At 47.0% G+C, this 23,449-nt stretch overlaps 1 protein-coding gene across 1 annotated transcript in view; it reads right to left on the bottom strand.

The window, feature by feature from the left end:
• YES1 (YES proto-oncogene 1, Src family tyrosine kinase) overlaps positions 1-17,187 on the bottom strand; it is a 130,152-nt gene extending 112,965 nt beyond the window's left edge. The window contains exon 1 of the mRNA XM_068237228.1: positions 16,817-17,187. The gene's annotated coding sequence lies outside the window, so the exon portion shown is untranslated. The remainder of the gene's footprint in view (positions 1-16,816) is intronic.
• Positions 17,188-23,449: the final 6,262 nt, after the last annotated feature.

Raw genomic sequence — 23,449 nt, 5'->3', positions numbered from 1 at the left:
AGGGGGAGAGGCACAGCAGAGGGAGACAGCTGGGGAGGCTAGATAAGCCAGAGGAGTGGAGAGGAGGGACATGAAATTAGACACTGGAGGAAGCAGGAGAGAGAGAGCAGAGCAGAGCAGATTTTTGCAGAGACAAGCTTGAGAAGAGTAGTGGAGGGACAGTGAAAAACAGAGAAAGCCCAGCAGACGCTGGTGAGAGACCTGCACACGCCTGGGAGCGAAAGATTTCCCTCCTCCTGCACAGTACACAGATCATCAAAAAGGAGAAAGCTGGTCTGGCACTGTAGCTTTAATAGATGCAGCAAGTGTACAAATGTGAAGATGAATGGTATAACATCAAAGTGCTACATTGAAATAAACGAGGTACTTATCGTGCTGCTGCTGGGTGAGGGAGAGGCTGTGGGCGCCAGTGGGTGCACGGCCTTACGACCGTGTCGCAATGGGGTGAGCCTAGCTTCTTCGGAGGCCTGTGTGTCTCTGTGTCAGCTCTGTCTGTGTGTCAGCTCTGTGTCTCTGTGCCCGCTCTGCATGACTCCTCTGTGCCAGCTGTTTCCTGTATGCGTCTCGTGCGGGACTGAGCCTGTGGATTCTCACGGATGAGGGCGGCGGGGGGCGGATACGTTTAGAGCACCAATCGGCAGTAGACGAAGCGTAACAAGCATGGAGTAGGACGACGCAGCAGTGGGCGGAGCGGAGCCATACAGCAGCACAGCGGCCACCGGAAAACCGCAGCTAATGACAATCTCTACATCATCTTGTTAGGTACCGCGGTTTCGGTTTAAAACCGTGAAACCGTTCAGCCCTAGTCTAGGGCCAATTTAGGGGTAAGCCAATTACTTATCTGTGTTTTTGGATGTGGGAGTAAACCGGAGTGCTCGGAGGAAACCCATACAGACACGGGGAGAACATACAAACTCCTTGCAGATGTTGACCTGGCTGGGATTCAAACCGGGGACCCAGCGCTGCAAGGCATGTTATACTTTGTTTTTCCCCCTGTGCTGGATACTGTATGATTTTAGCCATGAGTATTAGAAAGAAATTGAGCCATCCTGACTGCTCTAGGTAGTGATTTAACCGCGCCACCGCCGCCAGTCAGTGCGCGTGACCACCGCCTGCAGCACACCTGGCCCTCTACGTGCGCACCCGCCTGCGCACACCCACACACGGCCGCCCTGCTTCCTGGCCTCACCTCCTGGCCCAACGGCTTTCTGTACTGCGCACATGCAGAGTACAAAAAAGCTTCGAACGGACAGACAGGGAAAGATGATAACGCAGGGACAGTTAGGTTTTATTGTATAGGATGGACCCCTCCACCAATCTAGCAGGGGAGGGGAGCCACTGGTAATGGCTGCAGCAGGTATGCAAAGCTGGGAACTCGGGTGCACAGAGATCTCACCACCAGAGCCCCTGAGAGATAGAAGATCCAGCAGGGGAGGGGAGCCACCGGTAATGGCTGCAGCAGGGGTGCAGATATCTCACCACCAGATCCCTGAAAGATAAAATAAAAAAGGACTGAACGAGTTTTTCCCAGAAAAAACATGAATACATATATATGCTTCACTCTATATAAAACAAAACCAATGTCCACTAAAAGCATATAACATAAAATTGATAACGAGAGGGGTAGATCATGTATCTAAAAGGGTTGTTGTTTGGCAAAAATAGTTTTTCCTGAAATTAGCAAGAGTGAAGCATATGCGTGCCTGTCATATTATTTAGTGGACATTTGGTCAGTTTTATAAAGAGTAAAGCATTAACAGTGAAGCATATATATTTATGATTTAAAAAAAAAAAAAAAAAACCTGTTCAGTGTTTTTTACACTGTGAAGCGCCAAACCTCTGTGTGTATTTGAATTGATAACGAGAGGGGGCGATCATGTATCTAAAAGGGTTGTTTTTTGGCAAAAAATAGTTTTTCCTAAAATTAGCAAGAGTGAAGTAATATCAGTGAAGCATATGCGTGTCTGTAATATTTTTTTAGTGGACATTTGGTCAGTTTTATAAAGAGTGAAGCATTAACAGTGAAGCATATATATATTTATGATTTTTGGGAGAAAAAAACCTGTTCAGTCTTTTTTACACTGTGAAGCGCCAAACCTCTCTTAGTGTGTATGAGAGCTGGGATGATCACCGACCTGAATCACGAGTGATTCAAATAAAGCTCAATTAGCCCATGCGCTATGTACTGGTAGGAGAAGGGGGCTTGCAGGGGGTGGTGACATAAGAGGGGATTCCCTCTGTCAAGCTACCTACAGGGGGAGGTCAAGGGCGGCTGGATGATGTAAGAGAGGATTCCCCTGCGTGACACCTACGATGAGGAGAAGGGGGGGGGGGGGCGGGGTGTTTGACATAATAGTGGATTCCCTCTGCAGTGTTACCCACCTACCTCTGCCAGACAGGATACGAAAGGGAAGAGCTGCATGACTACAGGACATGATTTGGGATCTGGCACAACACAAATGGGGAAAGCTGCATGACTACAGCACATGATATGGGATCTAGCACAGCAGGAATGGGGAGAGCTGCATGACTACAGGACAAGATACGAAGTCTGGCACTAAACAAATGGGGAGAGCTACATGACTACAGGACATGATATGGGATCTGACACAGCAGGAATGGGGAGAGCTGCATGACTACAGGACATGATACGAGATCTGGCACAAATCGAATGGGGAGAGCTACAGGATGACAAGCACAAGATCTCACACTGCAGGAGGCATAGTTAGAGAAAAAATAATAATACTTTATCAGCATGTGCCAGTACAGGGCAGCAGCAGAAACCACAGCTGTCAGTTTCCTGTAACAGGGCGATTGATGATGACCTCATGACACTGGGCTGTAAATCTCATTCTGTGGGCGTGAATGGGCATGTCTAACTCCAACTGTAACACCGCCCACAGAATCACTCTGCACCTCCCATGGAGTGAGAGCTGCAAAATGGAGGGATAGAGCTGCAAGATGGAGCCTGCCATTCTCTTTTATTCATAGTTGTATTGCACAAATATATCTACTTTTATATTGCCCTTCACAAGTGTTTTGTGTCTAATCATTCATTTCAAAGGGATAAGGAGGCTCAATTGAGTGACTTTTTTTGGGTTCAGTTCCTCTTTAAAGGATACCTTAGTCCTTAATAAATCTATACCCTGTGTTGTGTGCAAGGTGCGCATAGGCTTACTGCACCTCCTGTGGCCCGGCGTCTGCCCTCCGTTTCCCTGCTATTACCTCCATAGTATGGGTCCTGGTTGGCCCCCTCTGACCCGGACATACTACATTGTGCATGCGCAGTGTATTGTGTATGCCTTATGACCACGCTCTACGAACACTACTGTGCATGAACAGCGTAGTATACACGGGTCAGAGGGTACCGACCAGGACCCATTCAACGGTAGTGATATTGGAGAAATGTAGGCAGACGCCGGCCATGGGAGGTGTGGTGAGCCTATGCACACCTCTCCACACACATCCATGAAATATGAAGTTTCTTTCAATCGCTGTATGATTTTTGCCAATCAAATATTGATGGGCTGAGCCCTTCCTTTCCAGAGATCTAGGTGGGCAGGCATGTGTTCAAGCCATGGTTCCATAGCTTTGTACTGCACAGTTTGAATTGCATTGAGCAGTACAAAGCTAGTGGTAGCTAGAATGTAGGCAATATTAGGTCAGATCTCTTCAGACCAACATAGCAAGAAGTTGTATACCAACCAACTAGTATACTTTTATCTTCAAAAGTGCCTGTAACTATAATAGTAGAGAGGAAACGTCAAATGCCAAACGGGAAGAAAACCTATTCAAACAAAGAACATAAAAAAGGGCGTCCATAAGCAGAGGCTGGGTGGAAACAAAAGCTCAAAGCTACAATATAAATAGGGTGTAATCAGAACTGCTTCTCTGAAGGCACAGTACTTTCCAGCAGTGAGTGCATCATGACAGCTAACATGTAAATGACTCACTATATGACAACATACAAGCTAACAACAGGAAGACTGTCAGGAACTGCACATATCCTAGCCCTACTGCTTCAGCACTAGAGCCATGTCACATGGGCATCTGAGTAACTAGCAGCTAGTATCCACGAATCATGTGCTGTGACTGGGCAGCACTCCATAGAAATGTACTGAAGACTAGCTACAGAGCTGCACCTTGCCCATTTTTGTTATTCTAGGCAGGCCTGAGGAGTCGGAGCAATTTTGGGTACCTGGAGTCGTAGATGGAGTCGGTGGTTTCATAAACTGAGGAGTCGGAGTCAGGAGTCTGAGTCGGATGATTTTTGTACACAATCTTCAGCCCTAGTAAGTATTAGACTAAGGAGTCAGAGAAGAGAAGTTGGAGCAATTTTGGGCACCTGGAGTCGGAGTCTGTGGTTTCATAAACTGAGAAGTCTGAATCGGATGATTTTTATACCGACTCCACTGCCCTGATTCTAGGCACACTGGCCGTGTTTGTTCCAAGACAGGATTGGTTTGTTGCGGCACAGCTGCAACGTATCAAAAACCGGGCGCTCAAGTGGCGAGTTTAACACCTCATATGGCTAGTAGCCAAATGGGATGGCCGGGGGGGGGGGGGGGGGGGGGGGTACTTTTCGAATAACCGCGCTGAGCAAGTTCCAAGTCAGTGTACAGGAGCAACTGAGAGGTGGTGAAAATAAGGTGATGGGTTGATGCAAACCCCTGCCAGTTGCGCTAGTATCGGAGGATGCCATACTATGTTACTTCACCAATCACCTGCACTTCTGTATCATTTTGAGACTCTGCATTCTCCCACCTGCAGTTACTAGTAGTAAGGGGGCCATACACTATGTGACCAACCAACCAACCAATCGACAATCCAATTCAATTATTATAATCAAATTGGATGAAAATTGGTGCTGCCAAGTGCATGCCCGACCGACAAAGCGACCAATTTAGGGTAAGAAATTGGCCGCACAGTCGATCGCACATGTGGGAAAATGTCGGACCGAGGTTGGTTGGTCGGGGTGCGCGGCGGTACGTCGGCCAAATTGCAAACGAGCGACGAGGCGACAAAACCCCTGCCGCAATGTATAAATGTATGTAGTGTACTTATACATTACCTGTCCGGTGTCAGCCTCCACGCGGTTTCCGTCCATCTCGCCGGGTTCCGCATACAAGCCGGCGGCTATGTCTGACGTCACGAAGGCGCATAGCGGCTGACGTCAGACACTATGCGCCGCTAGCGTGTATGTGGCTTACCCGGCGAAATGGATGGATGGACTCGGCGAGCTGCTACAGGACAGGTAATGTATAAATGCACTACACAACATACATTTATACATTTTGGGGGCAGCGGAGGGGCGGACGCGGCGGCTCAGCCGATTCCCTGATGATTTCATGCTGAAATCGGATAGGAATCGGCCTGTAGTGTATTGGCAGATTCGATTAGAGACAAATTTATCTCTAATCAGATTTGATTAGAGATAAATTTGTCTCTTGGTCGAATCTGCCCATATTCGTTCTAATGTATGGGCACCTTTACTGCCATAAAGTGTACAACCTTGGTTGTCTTTAAAGAACAACTGAAATGAGAAGAATATGGAGGCTGCCATATTTATTTCCTTTTAAGCAATACCTGTTGCCTGGCTATCCTGCTGATGTATTTGGCTGCAGGTGTGCCTGAATAAGACCAAAAACAAGCATGCAGCTAATCTTTTCAGATCTGACAATGTCAGAAACACCTGATCTGCTGCATGCTTGTTCAGCGGCCATGCCTAAACGTATTAGAGGCAGAGGATCAGCAGGATTGCCAGGAAACATTGCCTAAAAGAAAAATATGGCAGCCTCCATATACCTCTTCCTTTAGTTGTCCTTTAACTGTTTTCAGTCCCCCCCATGGAAAAGGGGCCTGATTTATATTGCCAGGGCTCCTTAGTCATCAGTAGGTGGGCTTGATTTTACTGACGCTCCACAGCATAACAAAGACCAATTTATACACGTGGCTCATGTCAGAATTAAAGAAAGAAAAAAAAAAAACACAAGCAAAATAAACCAAAATAGCTTGAATATTGACATCTGGTGTATATGGGAGAAGGACATATTGGAGTGACATTCCCTAAATAATTGGTAGTGTCCCTCCTCTGTGTCACAGAGAAGCAGTCCCATGACATACAGCATCATTTATGTGTCACCTGTGATCAGACAGGCTGAGCCATTTATACAGGGTTATTATTTTTAATACTATGGTCAAATCAAAAGTCCTTTGACAACTCCATTTAATTGAATTTGATCACAAGTACCTTTGCATTCTCCATCACATCATAATAGCGATGCATAACACTGAATCATGAAACATAGAATAAGCAGTCTATGGAAGGTAACAATAGCATGTCATTCCACAATCAGTTGCTCTGTGTACATGTGACACTGTGATCCAGCCATTGTTATGTTAAGCCCAATCTACAGGATACGATTCTTTGTGCGATTCGATTACGATTCTATTTACGATCCGATCAGAAACGTGCGATCGGGATTCGATTCGACTTGCCATTGCAAAACAATGGCAAATCAAATTCCGATCGGACATGTCGGATTTAATCGGATCATAAATAGAATCCTAATCAAGTCGCACAAAGAACTGTATCGTGTAGATGGGGCTTTATATAGAGGACTTCCTCTGAGCGTCATCACACAAATAAGCAGCTCCAACCACTGCTATTATACTGCATAAAAAGACATTATGCATTTACATTACAGCTATGATTGCCATGTATATAAAAAGCCAGATACAAAGAAAGTTCTGAACTTTAGGAAAAAAATGGATTCAACGCATCTTCCCTAGCTATGTATGCAGGGCCGAGGCCACTGTGATCAGGTCAGCCTGTGCATATGCAGCCACGCAGCCCCACCTGCACAACAGCAGATGCTTCTCCAAGGAAGGAGATTAGACTAACACTGTGCGAGACATGAAAATACATCAACCAATAGGAAGTGCTGAGAGGGCACAGCTATGCACAGACCTGGGACACACAAAAACCAACAAAGAAAACAAAAATGTTCATGATTGCTTTGGATGATAGTTTACCCCTAAAGTACAGCCCGCTCCATCCTATTTGGGAGATGGGAGAGAACAAGTAGGGGCTGTCCAGCTGCAGCCCATAAAAGGAAGTATAAAATGGCCATCAGGTCAACTGAGAGGAAGCTGGTGACACTGGGAATGATCGTGAATGGAAAAAAAATGATTTTTTTGCAATCACCATCAGCAAAATTTTTATCAGGCCAATCATTTATTTTATGTCATACTGAACACTTTGAAAAACAATACACAGCCCAAGTCATCCATTCCAGCTAGAGTGGTCAGAGCAGTCTTTGCTGAGAAAGTACTGTGTGTACAGCAGACCTGATGTGTTGCCAAGTCGAGTTTTTCAGGCGGCAGGAGCAGCTCAACAGATTGTGATCGGTTTCAGGCTGAAATCGATTCACAATCTGTTTGCAGTAAAGGCAGCCATACGATCCCTCTCTGATCAGATAGGGATCTGTCAGTTGGTCGATCTAATGGCAAATCGACCAGTGTATGGCTACCTTTAGTATTGTCAGATTGGGAAACCACTGCATACTAAGTGGCCACATTAACTCACTAATATTTCAGCGATCCTGTCTAGTCAGAAACAACCCAGGATCAAGTCACAGTTCTCTATATACTGTTACAGCTGAGGGACACATTTCTATCCTATCTATATTCTGATCCAACCAAAGCACAAGTTGAAACCCTCTCCATATTCTGATATCACTTAGGCACAGGTTGTAAACTCTGTAGAAGGCTAGGCTCCTTGCAAAGTAGGATTTACTTTTTTTTTTGCATAGTGCAGTCACGCATGATGTCGCACTCAGTTATGTCACTACGCACTCCACGCACTGAGAACGTCACATAGGTGATGCGTTGCAGTGTGGCGAGCAGGATTTGCCGCACCACAACACACTACTGTGACTGTAGCCTAACTTCTAGAAGATGCATAGTATGTAAATCCCAGAGTTGTAATCACTTTGCTTTCACATAGGGTAATATATAGCCTTGTGTAATGTGACAATAGGAGCTTTTATCTATAATCACTCACGTCCTCATTACCTGAAGCTGTAATTCAATAAGGGATTCTTCTCATTTCAATTCCGAGCAAAGAGATTAATAACAAAGAATGAAAAATGTTCCAAAAGCACCACTTGCCTTCAAAGCATGTCCTGGAGCTTTAAATACAGCATGGCCTGACAGCGAAACCAGAGAACTGCATGACTGTGACTGAATGGAAAGTAACAGCGATACACCTGTGAGGTGTGCCGCACCACACGTTACATGCTACGGGCGACTAAAGTGCCTATCCTATTTTATCACTGAGTAACCTGACACCCATAAATAAACAATGTGGACAAATCAGTAGCAGCAACTGGCGGATCTCTACCTGTACTGAATGACTTACTTCCTCCTAAAGCTAAAAGACAGGACAACTTTACCTCAGTGGACACACACACACACACACACACACACACACTTCTGTGCTGTCCTCTTCAATCATTCAGTAAAATCCCTGAGAAGAAAGAGGCCACTGAGTCTTTCTAAACAGTTGTTCCCAGCTATCATCAGACAGGACAGCAGTCCATTTGTACTAGAGGAGAGGAAGGGGGGTTGTGAATGAATTCCTTTCCCCCTCCTTCTCTAGGACCATTCATGTGGAAGGGGGTCAAAAGCAAAATTACAGGATTTATTTCCTCTTTCTTCACACAACGCTATTAACCTTTTAAAGGCACATAAGCAAGAACCCCGATTTTGCTTTTAAGCACAATGTAGGGTCCAAACAAAAGAAGTGTTTTTATTATGAAGATCCACACACTCAGATCTGAGAGAAAACATATTTAGAGGAAAGATTATTGAGGCTGGCCATTGATGCATCTATTTTTCTACATGCCAGCTTAACTAACTTGATTGACTACAGATATTTCATTGCTTGAAGGTCTAATCAGGAATGGGGTAAAATCCAAGCAGCTGGGGGTGCAATAACAACTAGAGATTGACAAGGAGGAGCTAATAATTCTGGCAAGATTTTGTCAGAACTAAAATATATCAGTTGCTGTCAGTTATATCTCAGTTGCTGTCAGTTATAACTGAAAGGACAACTGATGAGCAAGGTAATGTCCATGTTTCCCTTTGGCTCAAATGGGCGATATTACAGTTTAACAGTGTGCTGACCAGGAAGCAGTTATGGTGTAATGGCCATTTTCAAAATGGAGGACGGAGAGTTCCATTGATCACAGTGGACAAACAGGACGCAGGAGAGTACGCAGGAGTGAGTATGACATGTGTGTTATTTTGACTTAATTTTCAGTTGAGTTTTGTTTTTAAAGTCAAAATAAACATACAAATCCTCATACTTACCTCCCACGTACTCTACTGCGCCTTGTTTGTTGTCCACTGTGATCAATGGAACTTTCCGTCCTCCATTTTGAAAATGCCCATTACACCATAACAGCTTCCCACTCAATTAGCATCACTTGAGAAATGATTACAATAATTCATTAATGCAAGCAGGCAGTTGGTACATGCACACTGTGTCCAGTGATTATTGGCACTAGATCCCTCGGGCAACAGTACTGGCCCATGTTATGTTCAGACATGTCGGTAGCCTATGAGTTCTGTTGCTATGTATAGAGGCAAAGGGCCAACAACTTTGTCCACGATGGAGCAGCATGAGCAGGGAGGAGAACAATGGGCTTAGCTGAGACAATCTGGAACTTTCAGTGACTAATAAGGGGCCACTGTACACACGCTAGATTCTTGGCAGATAACCTGAGCAGGCTAGAACTGTAATACCTGCAGATAAAAGTAGTGGCCAAATGAGGGGATGGTCTCGCGATTGTAGGTTACCAGCAGACATCACCACACAAATAGTGGATTGGAAAAATGTCAGGATAATTTGGAAAACATTTCCTAAGTGCTCATTTCCCTTATTAGTGTAAAGCACAAGATTTGCTAATACGCAACATTCTGCTAAGCCGGAAACAGTGAAATGATCTGATCAATGACGAGAGATACTGGTCAATTAATGCCCAGTGGTTGGATAGTGTACTGGTTAAGGGCACCGCTTCCATATAGGAGACAAGGGTTCAAATCTGGGCTAGTGTCAGTACCTATTCAGTAAGGAGTTCAATGCAAGACTCCCTAACACTGCAGGGTGGCCTCTTGAGCTCGCCCCAGTGGTTGCAGTTCTTGAGCGCTTTGAGTCCGACAGGACTCAGGACTATTATTATTGATCAGCAGAGGATCAATTTACATAGCTGCAGGTTAATTGAATGGCAGCTTTTGGCTTTGGTTTGGCCGATGCCATTTATGTCTCCATGCACTGTACATGCACACTTTAGGGAGGGAATCACACTTAGGGCAGTAGTTTATGGACTGTTTTGATGAGCGTTTTCCTCAGTCAGCAATGGGAATCACATGCAGTGTGTGAAGTAGGGAAGGCAGTAAGGTTGTTTTTTTTTCCTACATGCGAATGTGACCCAGCTTATTTATTAACGTGGGCTGTCACAATTGGTGCAATTTTGCATGCGGGGAAAACCATGCGAGATTCCCTTAAACAACAACTGAAGTGAGAAGAATATAGAGGCTGCCATATTTATTTCTTTTTAACAATACCAGTTGCATGGCAGCCTTGCTGATCTATTTGGCTGCAGTAGTGTCTGAACAACACCAGAAACAAGCATGCAGCTAATCTTGTCAGATCTGACAATGTCAGAAGCACCTTATCTGCTGCATGATTGTTCAGGGTCTATGGCTAAAAGTATTAGAGGCAGAGGATCAGCAGGATGCCAGGCAACTGGTATCGCTTAAAAGGAAACTAATATGGCGGCCCCCATATCCCTCTCACTTCAGCAGTCCTTTAACCACCCTGGCGTTCTATTAACCTCCTGAGCGGTATGGACGAGCTCAGCTCGTCCATCACCGCCGGAGGCTGCCGCTCAGGCCCTGCTGGGCCGATTTTCTTCAAATAAAGTGCAGCACACGCAGCCGGCACTTTGCCAGCCGCGTGTGCTGCCTGATCGCCGCCGCTCTGCGGCGATTCGCCGCGAGCAGCGGCGAAAGAGGGCCCCCCTAGCCGCCTGAGCCCTGCGCAGCCGGAACAAAAAGTTCCGGCCAGCGCTAAGGGCTGGATCGGAGGCGGCTGACGTCAGGACGTCGGCTGACGTCCATGACGTCACTCCGCTCGTCGCCATGGCGACGATCTAAGCAAAACAAGGAAGGCCGCTCATTGCGGCCTTCCTTGTTTATTATGGGCGCCGGAGGCGATCGGAAGAACGCCTCCGGAGCGCCCTCTAGTGGGCTTTCATGCAGCCAACTTTCAGTTGGCTGCATTAAATAGTTTTTTTTTTATTAAAAAAAAAACCCTCCCGCAGCCTCCCTGGCGATCTCAATAGAACGCCGGGGAGGTTAAGATCGCCAGGGTGGCTGCGGGAGGGTTTTTTTTAAATAAAAAAAAAACTATTTCATGCAGCCAACTGAAAGTTGGCTGCATGAAAGCCCACTAGAGGGCGCTCCGGAGGCGTTCTTCTGATCGCCTCCGGCGGCCAAAAGTGACACGGAAGGCCGCAATGAGCGGCCTTCCGTGTTTTGTTTACTTCGTCGCCATGGCGACGAGCGGAGTGACGTCATGGACGTCAGCCGACGTCCTGACGTCAGCCGCCTCCGATCCAGCCCTTAGCGCTGGCCGGAACTATTTGTTCCGGCTGCGCAGGGCTCAGGCGGCTGGGGGGACCCTCTTTCGTCGCCGCTCGCGGCGGATCGCCGCAGAGCGGCGGCGATCAGGCAGCACACGCGGCTGGCAAAGTGCCGGCTGCGTGTGCTGCACTTTATTTCAATAAAATCGGCCCAGCAGGGCCTGAGCAGCACCCTCTGGCGGTAATGGACGAGCTGAGCTCGTCTATACCGCTAAGGTGGTTAAAGGGGTTCTGTGGCATGTCTAAAAAAACTGACACTTTCCTGGGGCTTCTTTCGGCCCCCTGCAGCTATCATGTCCCATGCCGTCCTCATATGATCCTTCGTTACCCGCCGGTAACCTGCTAATTAATCGTCTAACAAGACGAATAAAACTGCAGCTGTGCAGCCAGGATCGGGAGCTTACTGTCATCGGGAGCTTACTGCGCAGTACAAGAAAACGTTATACTGTGCAGTAAGCTCCCGATGACATGCGTGGGAGTGAGCATGCGCACGGCCGCAGTTCTATTAGTCTAGTTAAATGAATAATTAGCAGGATACCCGCGTCGGGGAACGGAAGATCGTAGGAGGACGGCACGGGAAATGACAGCTGCAGGAGGCCGATAAAATACCCAGGTAAGTGTCAGGGTTTGTTTTTTTAGTCATGCCACAGAACCCCTTTAAGTGTGACCCTGGCCTTAGGCCCCATTTACAATTAAAGAGAAACCGTGACCAAGAATTGAACTTCATCCCAATCAGTAGCTGATACCACCTTTCCCATGAGAAAACTTTTCCTTTTCACAAACTGATCATCAGGGGGCTCTGTATGGCTGATATTGTGGTGAAACCCATACCACAGTGGGATGTCAGGACCATGTGAACCTCATTGCATTGTGGGAAAGAACAGCTGTTCACAGCTGGGTCCAACTGCCAAAAAAAGCAAGCGGCATCTCCTTCCACTGACATCACCTGTCAGCAGTAAAAATGTCACTATGTGGTAAATGTCAGAATGTAAATCAGGGAGAGGAAAGATTTTACAATGCGAAAAACACAGACTTAGGGCTTGTTTCCACTGTTGCGACGCGATTCGCCGGCATTCCGACGCTTGTAAAAACGCATGCGGATGCGTTTCTGCATGCGTTTTTACCCGCGATTTTGCGTGCGATTTCGCATGGCAGGGTGCCATGCGAAATTAACCATGACACTGCCAGGGCAAAATAAAAATTGAAAAAGGTGCGAAATCGCACGCGAAATCGCGGGTAAAAACGCATGTAACAAACGCATGCGTTTTTACTATTAAATACATTAGTGGCGATTCGCACGGATTCCCGACGCAGGCGAAATCGTTGCCTCTTTTGTGCGTTTTTTCTCTGCAACAAAAAACGCACAACGCCGCCGCAGGAGTGGAAACAGCCCCATCCACTCACATTACATGTGCGAATCCGCATGCGTTGGACGCATGCGGATTCGCGATAGTGGGAACGAGCCCTAAATCATCCTCTATAATAATCCCCTACTGCCGCTGCATCCAGCAGCTGTCCGTGTCCGGTATTTTGTTATTGCGCATGTGCGCAGTAACGAATAGCTGGACGGGACCAGGGAGCGAGTTGGGTGGGCGGGCTGTTGCGGGCACATGTGCAGTGACTGGCGGCGGTAAAAAAAAGACCTAGAGCCTGTTTTTAAACGGGCTTGGGTCTACTAGTTTATACATATCTATTGTAAAAATGTAGCACTTTTTATAACATTTTTACTGGAGTTCCTCTCAGTTATAACTGAAAGAAAACTGATTTTTTGTGAAAAAAAAATGTGCACTGAGGAACTGTAATGACTTTCAATACACTTTCTATCAGCTTCAGTGTGAAATCACCAGTGGAGGTTCATTACACAAACTTCAGTAAACCACACGCTGTTGCTATAATCCAACCGGTAGCATTGTACCGCTCTATGCAGCAAGATGTTAGGCAGCCAGACAAACTTTTTCAAACATGCCTAACCGTAATCACCCTTCTTCATGATAAATTGCCTAAACTCAAAATAGCATATTTGAAGTAACAGATCATTGGCATTTTAAAGAAAACCTGTACTGAGAAAAACTGCCCCTGGGGGGTGCTCAGCTCAGGAGGGAGAAGCCTCCGGATCCTATCGAGGCTTCCCCCGTCGTCCTGCGTCCCACGGGGGTCGCGCTGTGCCCCTCCGAACGTCGGCGATGTAAATATTTACCTTCCTGGCTCCAGCGCAGGCGCAGTAGCGGCACTGCGCTCTGAAGTAGGCGGAAATCCCCGATCTCAGTTGGGTCTGTTCTACTGCGCAAGCGCAAGTCTCCGGCGCCTGCGCAGTAGAACGGACCCGACTGAGATCGGGTATTTCCGTCTACTTTGGAGCCGAAAGTCGAAACAGCGCCCCCGCTGGAGCCTGGAAAGGTAAATATTGAACAGGCTGACGGATTTGTCGGGCCAGCTTTGAAGGGCTGCAGCGAGACCTCCGTGGGACAGAGGACGACGGGGAGAAGCCTCATTAGGATCCGGAGGTTTCCCCCTCCCAAGGCGAGTACCCCCAGGGGCCGTTTTTCTAGTTACAGTGTCTCTTTAAAGAGCACTTGAAGTGAGAGGGATAGAGGTTACCATATTTATTTCCTTTTTAACAATACTAGTTGCCCGGCTGTCCTGCTGATCAGCTGCAAAAAAACACAACTGTCCTGACTAATTACTGTATGTTTTTCTGAACGAGCAGATACCTTGCTCATAGCCACCAATACATCTGTCACCAAACATGAACTTAAACCGGAACGGAGACTGAACTGGTCCACTCTGCCTCCGAATGGACAGGTTTTGAATGGGAACCAAGCCGAACAGCGAGAAGGATATGGAGGTTGACATTTATTTCCTTTTTAACAATACTAGTTGCCCGACTGTCCTGCAGATCAGCTGCAAGAAAACATAACTGTCCTGACCAGTTACTGTAATTTTTTGGACTATAAGACTCCCTTTTTCTCCCCCAAAATTGGGGGGAAAAAAAGTTACTGCGTCTTATAGTCCAAATGCAGGTCGTTCCTGACTTATGAATGCCTGCCAATACGAACCTCCAACCCACAATGTCTGGGACTCCCTATAGTGTGCCCATGCAGAGAAGGACACAGTGGGAAACAAAGGGGAAGAGAGGAAGACAGAGGTGGCCACATGGGGGATACAGGAGGATAAAGGAGGGACAGGGTGACACAGGGAGACACAAGAGGTACAAGGTGGCATGAGGTGCAAAGGGGCATAATCCACAACATGAACCTTCACCATGGTTTAGTATATCTTTTCCCCCCGATTTTTGTCCTCTTAACCTAGGTGCGTCTTATGGTCAGGAGAGTCAAAGTCCGAAAAAAGCACGGTAAGTTTTTCTGAACGAGCAGATAACTTGCTCATAGCCACCAATACATCTGCCACCAAACGTGAACTTAAAACGGAACGGAGACTAAACTGGTCCACTCCGCCTCCGAATGGACGTGTTCTGAATGAGAACCGAGCCTAGTCATAGACCCCAAACAAGCATGCAGATCAGATACTACTGACTAAAGTCTGACTAGATTAGCCACATGCTTGTTTCAGGTTTGTGTTCTAGATACTACTGCAGCCAAAGAGATCAGCAGGACTGTCTGGCAACTGGTATTGTTTAAAAGGAAATAACTATGGCAGTCTCTCACTTCAAGTGTCCATTAAAGGCTGCTTCAGGCTACGTGAGCTCGACCGCAATGGAGGGGAACCGGGGACATCAGAACTGCGTCGAGGGACAGGTAGGCTGCCGGTGGCTGGAGGAAGCCCCAGGTAAGCTGATCTTGTTTTTTTTGTTTTTGGTCGCACGTATCCTTTAAACAAAGCGTTTTGAACCAACTTTCCTGAAGAAGTACAAGCTTTCCAAGATTTTTTTAGCAATTAGTAATTTTTTAGATTTTAAAGTAATTCTTCACAATACAACTTTCCTTTTGCAACAACTTAACAGTTGTCAGACATGATTACAACTTTAGGGCAACTTTATCCACAGAATGAAGACTTCACCTGAGATAAACTAGAACTTTGCATGGGGATAATCTGATTCAGAAGGCTGATGATTTATTACTACACAGATGTCAGCTGTCAGGTCTCAATCATTAACCTTCATAATCTGACCCCCCCTGTGCAAAATTCCACTCAGTGTATGGTAAAAAATAAACAAAGTGCCTAGTCAAATTTCTTTTATCACATATCAGACGCCTCTCCCTAGTGCATATGCTGTCATCGCGCCATTGTGCTCTGTGAACCCAGCCTAATTGCTGTAACTGGTTAAAAGTTAATAATGGGTGGGTTTAAGTTATTCTGATTTATTAGTAACCAGTTTTGTGGCAGAAAACACACTCAAGGGTAGAAGAATCACTATTGCTCTAGTACTGTACGTAGTGTAGTACATTTGAATCTCAGCTAGGGCACTATCTGCAAGGAGTTTGTATGTTCTCTGTCTGAGTGGATTTGCTCTTGGCGCTCCGGTTTCCTCCCACATCCTAAAAACATACTGAAAAGTTAATTGTCTTCCCCTAAATTGGACCAAGACTACAAGAGACCTATGTGACTATAGTGGGGATTTGATTAAGTGCTCCTCTGAGGAAACAGTGACAAGATTATATATACTCTGTGGAACATGCCATCACCCTATATGCATACTAAATAATAATAATATAAAAAACATACAGCTGACAAGGGGACTAGAAGTGCTGAGATCTGCCTGGCTGGTTGGGCAGGAGGTGACAGGGCCTCCCTGTCATACATAGCTCTACAGCACACAAAGTTGAGCCCAAAGAAGTTGCCCTAAAGTTTTGCCTCCAGTCCCAGCAGCTGTGCTTAGCATGGCCGTGACACCTCCATGAGTCATCGGCCACACCGTATGGCCTGGGGAGGCTGTTTCCTGAGGGCTGGATCAGGAAGGAAGAGCAGGGAAGGGGTGGGAAGCGGGGCCTAGTCTCGGGATTTCCCGATCTCAAGCTGGGGGAAAGGGAACAATAAGCAGAGGGAAGCCTGGAGCTCAGCCCCGAGTGCAGCGCATGGCAGAGCGGCTAGCATAGCGCGCACACACGGGCACACGGGATCCACAGGACTGACACAGCCGCTCTTACCTGGATCCGCTCCAAGCGCCTCACATAAGTTACTAGCCGTTCCTGAGAGCCGCGGGAGGGAGGCAGCAGAGTCAGCGCGGCCGGGCGTCAGTGGCCATAGACACCGGGCAGTCACTCCATGCTGGTCCCCGGGCCGTGCACTGTGATCTCCTCTCCTGCAGGAATCCCCGGCTCCCACATGCAGGGTCCGCTGCTGTGATGATCTCGCCCACCCTCCAGCACAGGGGCGGAGTGTGGGAGGAGGAGAGATGGGGGATGAGGATGATCAATCACTCCGCACTCCACTCGCCAGTACTGGCCACCCGAGTGCCTCAGTCTGCTGCTACTCCGAGCATGGATCCTCCTCCGGGATGTGGCGGCTTCCAGCAGTGATGGCAGGAGTAGGAGGAGCGGCATGGCAGGGGATAAGTGTGCCCTATAGCAACATGGCTGCCGCCATCCCACAGACAGTGCTCCTGCCTGACCTGACGGTCACCTCCTGTCACTTGTGGATGGCGCTGGTGGGGATTCATTGCAGAAATCAATTAAATGTGGGAAGTTACTCGTTTATTTATTTGCCAACGTGTGCTCGAATGTATCTACCTATCTAATGCACGGGAACTCTTGTCATGATTTCACCCTGAAACTCCTGATTCTCATTAGATGTGTGTCAGGCTGCCCTGGTGGTTTGCAGTACACTCCCCATCATTTATACATGGGGTTGTACATTTTTGCAACTTCATCTGGAATTATTTAAAGCTGGTACTACGGTATCATAACATGCAACCTAACTAATTGCTATCATAAAATGCAACCCAACCTAACCTTATTCTCACACAGTACACTCCCTCTATTGATGCTTAAAGAGAACCTGAACTGAAAATAAAAAGTCAAAATAACGATATACAGGTCATACTTACCTCCTGGGTAGTCTACTTTTCAATCTCTTTCTCCTCTTCTGTGACTCATTTGTCCACTGGGATCAATGGAATTCTCTGTCCTCCATTTTGAAAATGGCCATTACTCCCTATCAGCTTCCTGGTCAGGACACTTAAAGGGGAACTGAAGAGAGAGGGGTATGGAGGCTGCCATATTTATTTCCTTTTAAGCAATACCAGTTGCCTTGCAGCCCTGCTAATCCTCTGCCTCTAATACTATTAGCCATAGCCCCTGAACAAGCATGCAGCAGATCAGGTGTTTTAGACTTTAAAGTCGGATCTGACAAGACTAGCTGCATGCTTGTTTCAGGTGTTATTCAGATACTACTGCAGAGAAATAGACCAGCAGGGCTGCCAGGCAACTGGTATTGATTAAAAGGAAATAAATATGGCAGCTTCCGTATACCCCTTATTTCAGTTCCCCTTTAAACTGTAATATCACCCACTTGAGCCATAGGGAGACATGGACATTACCTTGCACATTCAGTTGCACATTCAGACAGCTGCTGATATATAACTGACAGCAACTGGTATATTTCAATTCTGACAAAATATTGTCAGAACTGGAAGGGATCACTGTAAGAAGAAAATAGTGAGCTTCTGAGAGGAACTGACAGTGAGGTTAGTATGTAATATTCATTTGCAGCTATGTCATTAGTTTATTTTAAATAATTTTACTCACTTCAGGTTCCCTTTAAGCACCCCCATGTTGGTGCCTATAAGTTGTAATGTAAAACAATAGTTTTAGTTTATAACTTGTAAACGAAAATGTAGTGCTAAATAGGTTGAATAAACGGAAATTAAATGGCAAAATACCGTCTATAACAACAAACGAATTCTGAAATGAAACATCAAATAGCGTCTATAACAAAAAACGATATTTACACTTCTATTAAGCATAGTAATACAATGTTAGATTTTACAAGTATTTTACTGTAATTATACCTAACTGTAGGCTCACACAGATCTCTCCCTATCCCTAACCCCTAGAACCCCCCCCCCCCCCCCCCCCGTTGTGTAAATATACATAATTTAATAATTTGTATATGTTACATATATTGTGCTGTAACTATACCTAACCCTACTCTCACACAGAACACTCCCTGTACCCATCCCTAACTCCTAGATCCCCCTGGTGATGCCTAACCCTAGTGGCTGCAGAGAGGACATTTGTGCAATGTTGTGTTTGTCGCAAAACAAAAAAAGTGTAGCCATAAAAACAACTGATCTGAAGGAAGGACCTCTTTATCAGTGGGAGTGAAGTAGTAGTTGGGGCCCCCTGCGGTCGCAGTAGCTGCTCCGCTGTAGTTACGCCGCTTATTTATGAATCAACCCAAGATTTACATGGAGAAGTATTGCAATGTTCAGTGAAGAGGGGAAGCATCTTATCATTTTATTACTCCGCCCTAATAAAGATAAAATTAGTTCATCGTTTTTGTCTTCTCTTGAGTTCTGCTTTGGCTCTTACAATAACAGAATGGAGTTACCCAAATCAGCAGTGTTACTGCGGCAGCTTCAAGTAATACAGATTCAGAGAAAGGCAAACCCGGAGGCTGGAAATTCTACCAAGAGGAAGGGTATAAAAAGCGGCAATCAGACACAATCCAACATTTATTTTGTTTACCAATGAATTCAACAACCGAACTCTGTCCACAGACTTTTCTTTGAGATATCTAAAGTAGTAAAACACATGTATACTGTATACACGTTTTCGCATGTGCTTCACCCCTCCTCTGCCACAACACATTGTCAGTCCCCAAACTCTGATATATTTAAGCATGTCCTAAAAATTCACTTTTTCCATCAAGCATACGCTCTACCTTAGGCCAGTTCACCTGTTGACCTCTGGCCAAGTTGTACTTCCTACCAGATTACCTAACACTGCCTCTAGGTATGAATATTGTATACTACCCCACCTCTTGTTTTACCCCATTCCATTGTAAGCTTGCAAGGGCAGGGCTCTCTTACCCTTTTGTGTTTTAGATTTTGTTACACATTTATTCATATTAATTCTGTCATTGTTATAACCAATTCTGTACTTTGTACCAACTCTGTATTTTTGTATACTCGTGTATACCATTGTCTGTATTATTATGTACTCCTTGTTTGTGTCTTACTTACGGAATATGTTGGCACTTTATAAATCAATAATATTAATAATAATAATGCATTCCTTGTATGCATATAGAGAAAATATGGTAACCATGATGCACTTGAAAATTGGTTTTTAAAATAATATTTTTAGTGATGATTATTTATGAAAAGACTGTGGCACATCCACAAAGATAAATATGATTTAGGGCTTGTTCACACTGCAGATGTTTTCAGCTTTTTTTGCCCGGGTGCGTTTTTTAAAAACGCCCCCCCCAACCGCGTGGACAATGAATGTCTATGAGAAGGTTCATATCAGCACGGGTCATGCGCTGTCCGTTCAGTAAAGCGGTGCGTGTACCATCTTTGAGTCGATTCCGCCTCAATGGAAAGTATAGGAGAAAAGCAAAATGCTCACAAAATCGCTTTGTGTAGCGATTGCGTTCGCGTTTTTAAGAATAAATACATTGTATTTATTATTTTCCAGGTCAAATAGTTCACCTCCTGACTTGCGCCAGGGAGTGAATTACAAAACCGCTCAGAAAAAAACATCTAGAAAACTGCTAATCACAAAAACGAATCGCCACCCAAGCGTCGGGAATCGGAAATAAAGACGCCTCAAAAACAGCCCAACGCGGACGGACACCAGAGTTGGGCCGAACCTCCGATTTTAGGTTCGCGAACTTCCGCGGAAGGTTCGGTTCGCGTTAAAGTTCGCGAACCGCAATAGACTTCAATGGGGATGCGAACTTTGAAAAAAAAAACAATTATGCTGGCCACAAAAGTGATGGAAAAGATGTTTCAAGGGGTCTAACACCTGGAGGGGGGCATGGCGGAGTGGGATACATGCCAAAAGTCCCGGGGAAAAATCTGGATTTGACGCAAAGCAGCGTTTTAAGGGCAGAAATCACATTGAATGCTAAATGACAGGCCTAAAGTGCTTTCAAACATCTTGCATGTGTATACATCAATCAGGTAGTGTAATTAAGGTACTGCTTCACACTGACACACCAAACTCACCGTGTAACGCACCGCAAACAGCTGTTTGTGTAGTGACGGCCGTGCTGGACTGGTGCGCACCATGGCGAGAGTGCAGGTTTTGGTGGCTTTACAGCCCATATGGTCGCCTGGCTGATGTAGCTGAATGACAGAACAGTGACTGTCCAGCTGATCAAATTTGGTCTGACCACAATGAGGCAACGACCTTATTATCGTGGGTGTGCCCCCCGAGACACTCATCTAGGCGCCGGTCATTGCTTCATTGTGATACGCAAGCCCCTTCACCACGGCAAGGTAATGATCACGAAGGGGAATGGGCGCATGTACATGCCTTTTCTTTTGTTGTTGCAGCTGCCCACAGTGCAGCCAGAAAAATTAGGCAGTCATGTACACGCACCAGAAAAATGATTACAGCGGCCGCTGCTAGCAGCGGCCTAAAAAATTCAGCAATCCGCCTGGAGTCCCGGACCCTGTTGGTGGTGGCGGAGAAGGTAGTCAAGCGGCCTGCAGGCAGACATGCTGTGTGGAGGGACTGGGAGCGACTTAGTCTTCTTGGGGCAGCCCAGGCAGCCAGTCACACGGCGTGCAGGCAGAGATGCTGTGTGTGCGGGGACTGACTTAGTCTTGGGGTGGGCAGCAGCCCTCCAGGATCCATGCCTCATTCATTTTGATAAAGGTGAGGTACTTAACACTTTTGTGACTTAGGCGACTTCTCTGTGACAATGCCTCCAGCTGCGCTGAAGGTCCTTTCTGACAGGACGCTTGCGGCAGGGCAGGAGAGAAGTTGGATGGCAAATTGGGACAGCTCTGGCCACAGGTCAAGCCTGCGCACCCAGTAGTTCAAGGGTTCCTCATCGCTGTTCACAGCAGTGTCTACATCCACACTTAAGGCCAGGTAGTCGGCTACCTGCCGTTCCAGGCGTTGGTGGAGGGTGGATCCGGAAGGGCTACGGCGAGGCGTTGGACTAAAGAACGTCCGCATATCCGACATCACCATGAGATCGCTGGAGCGTCCTGTCTTTGACTGCGTGGACACGGGAGGAGGATTAGTGGCAGTGGTACCTTGCGGGCGTTGTGCCGTCACATCACCCTTAAAGGCATTGTAAAGCATAGTTGACAGCTGGTTCTGCATGTGCTGCATCCTTTCCACCTTCCGGTGAGTTGGTAACAGGTCCGCCACTTTGTGCCTGTACCGAGGGTCTAGTAGTGTGGCCACCCAGTACAGGTCATTCCCCTTGAGGGTTTTTATACGGGGGTCCCTCAACAGGCAGGACAGCATAAAAGACGACATCTGCACAAAGTCGGATCCAGTACCCTCCATCTCCTCTTGCTCTTCCTCAGTGACGTCAGGTAAGTCAACCTCCTCCCCCCAGCCGCGAACAATACCACGGGAAGGTTGAGCAGCACAAGCCCCTTGCGATGCCTGCTGAGGTTGTTCTCCTGCCGCTGTCCCCTCCTCCTCCTCCCCCAAAGAAACACCTTGCTCATCATCCTCTGAGTCTGACTCGTCTTCTGCACACGACTTCTCTTCTTCCTCCTCCTCCCCCCTCTGTGCTGCCGCAGGTGTTGAGGAAACAGCTGGGTCTGATGAAAATTGGTCCCATGCCTGTTCCTGCCGTAACGGTTCCTGGTCACGCTCATTCACAGCTTCATCCGCCACTCTACGCACAGCACGCTCCAAGAAGTAAGCGTAGGGAATTAAGTCGCTGATGGTGCCCTCACTGCGGCTCACCAGGTTGGTCACCTCCTCAAACGGCCGCATGAGCCTGCATGCATTTTCCATCAGTGTCCAGTTGTCGGGCCAGAACATCCCCATCTTCCCAGACTGTTTCATTCTACTGTAGTTGTAGAGGTAGTGGGTCACGGCGTTCTTCTGTTCTAGCAGGCGGGAGAACATGAGCAGGGTCGAGTTCCAGCGAGTCGGGCTATCGCAAATGAGGCGTCTCACCGGCATGTTGTTTTTGCGCTGAATTTCCGCAAAGCGTGCCATGGCTGTGTAAGACCGCCTCAAATGCCCACAGAACTTCCTGGCCTGCTTCAGGACATTCGCTAAGCCAGGGTACTTTGCCACAAATCTTTGAACCACTAGATTCATGACATGTGCCATGCAGGGTATGTGTGTCAGCTTCCCCATATGCAAAGCGGCAAGCAGATTGCTGCCGTTGTCGCACACCACGTTGCCTATCTCCAGGTGGTGCGGGGTCAGCCATTCATCCACCTGTTTCTTAAGAGCAGCCAGGAGAGCTGTTACAGTGTGACTCTCCGCTTTGAGACAAGACATGTCTAAGATGGCGTGACACCGTCTTACCTGGCATGCAGCATAGGCCCTGCGGAGCTGGGGCTGTGTAGCTGGAGAGGAGAACTGCCACTCAGCCAAGGAGGAGGAGGACAGCGAAGAGCATGTAGCAGGAGGAGAGGAGGTGGCAGGAGGCCTGCCTGCAAGCCGTGGAGGTGTCACAATTTGGTCCGCTGCGCCCTGCTTGCCATCGTTCACCACCAGGTTCACCCAATGGGCTGTGTAGGTAATGTAGCGGCCCTGCCCGTGCTTGGCAGACCAGGCATCCGTGGTCAGGTGTACCCTTGACCCAACGCTCTTCGCAAGAGATGACACTACTTGCCTCTCAAC

This window comes from Hyperolius riggenbachi, chromosome 5 (assembly GCF_040937935.1).
Source record: "Hyperolius riggenbachi isolate aHypRig1 chromosome 5, aHypRig1.pri, whole genome shotgun sequence".
Taxonomy (NCBI): Eukaryota; Metazoa; Chordata; class Amphibia; order Anura; family Hyperoliidae; genus Hyperolius; species Hyperolius riggenbachi.
Note: the sequence above shows the minus strand (reverse complement) of the source record. Positions and strands in the feature narration are given on the sequence as shown.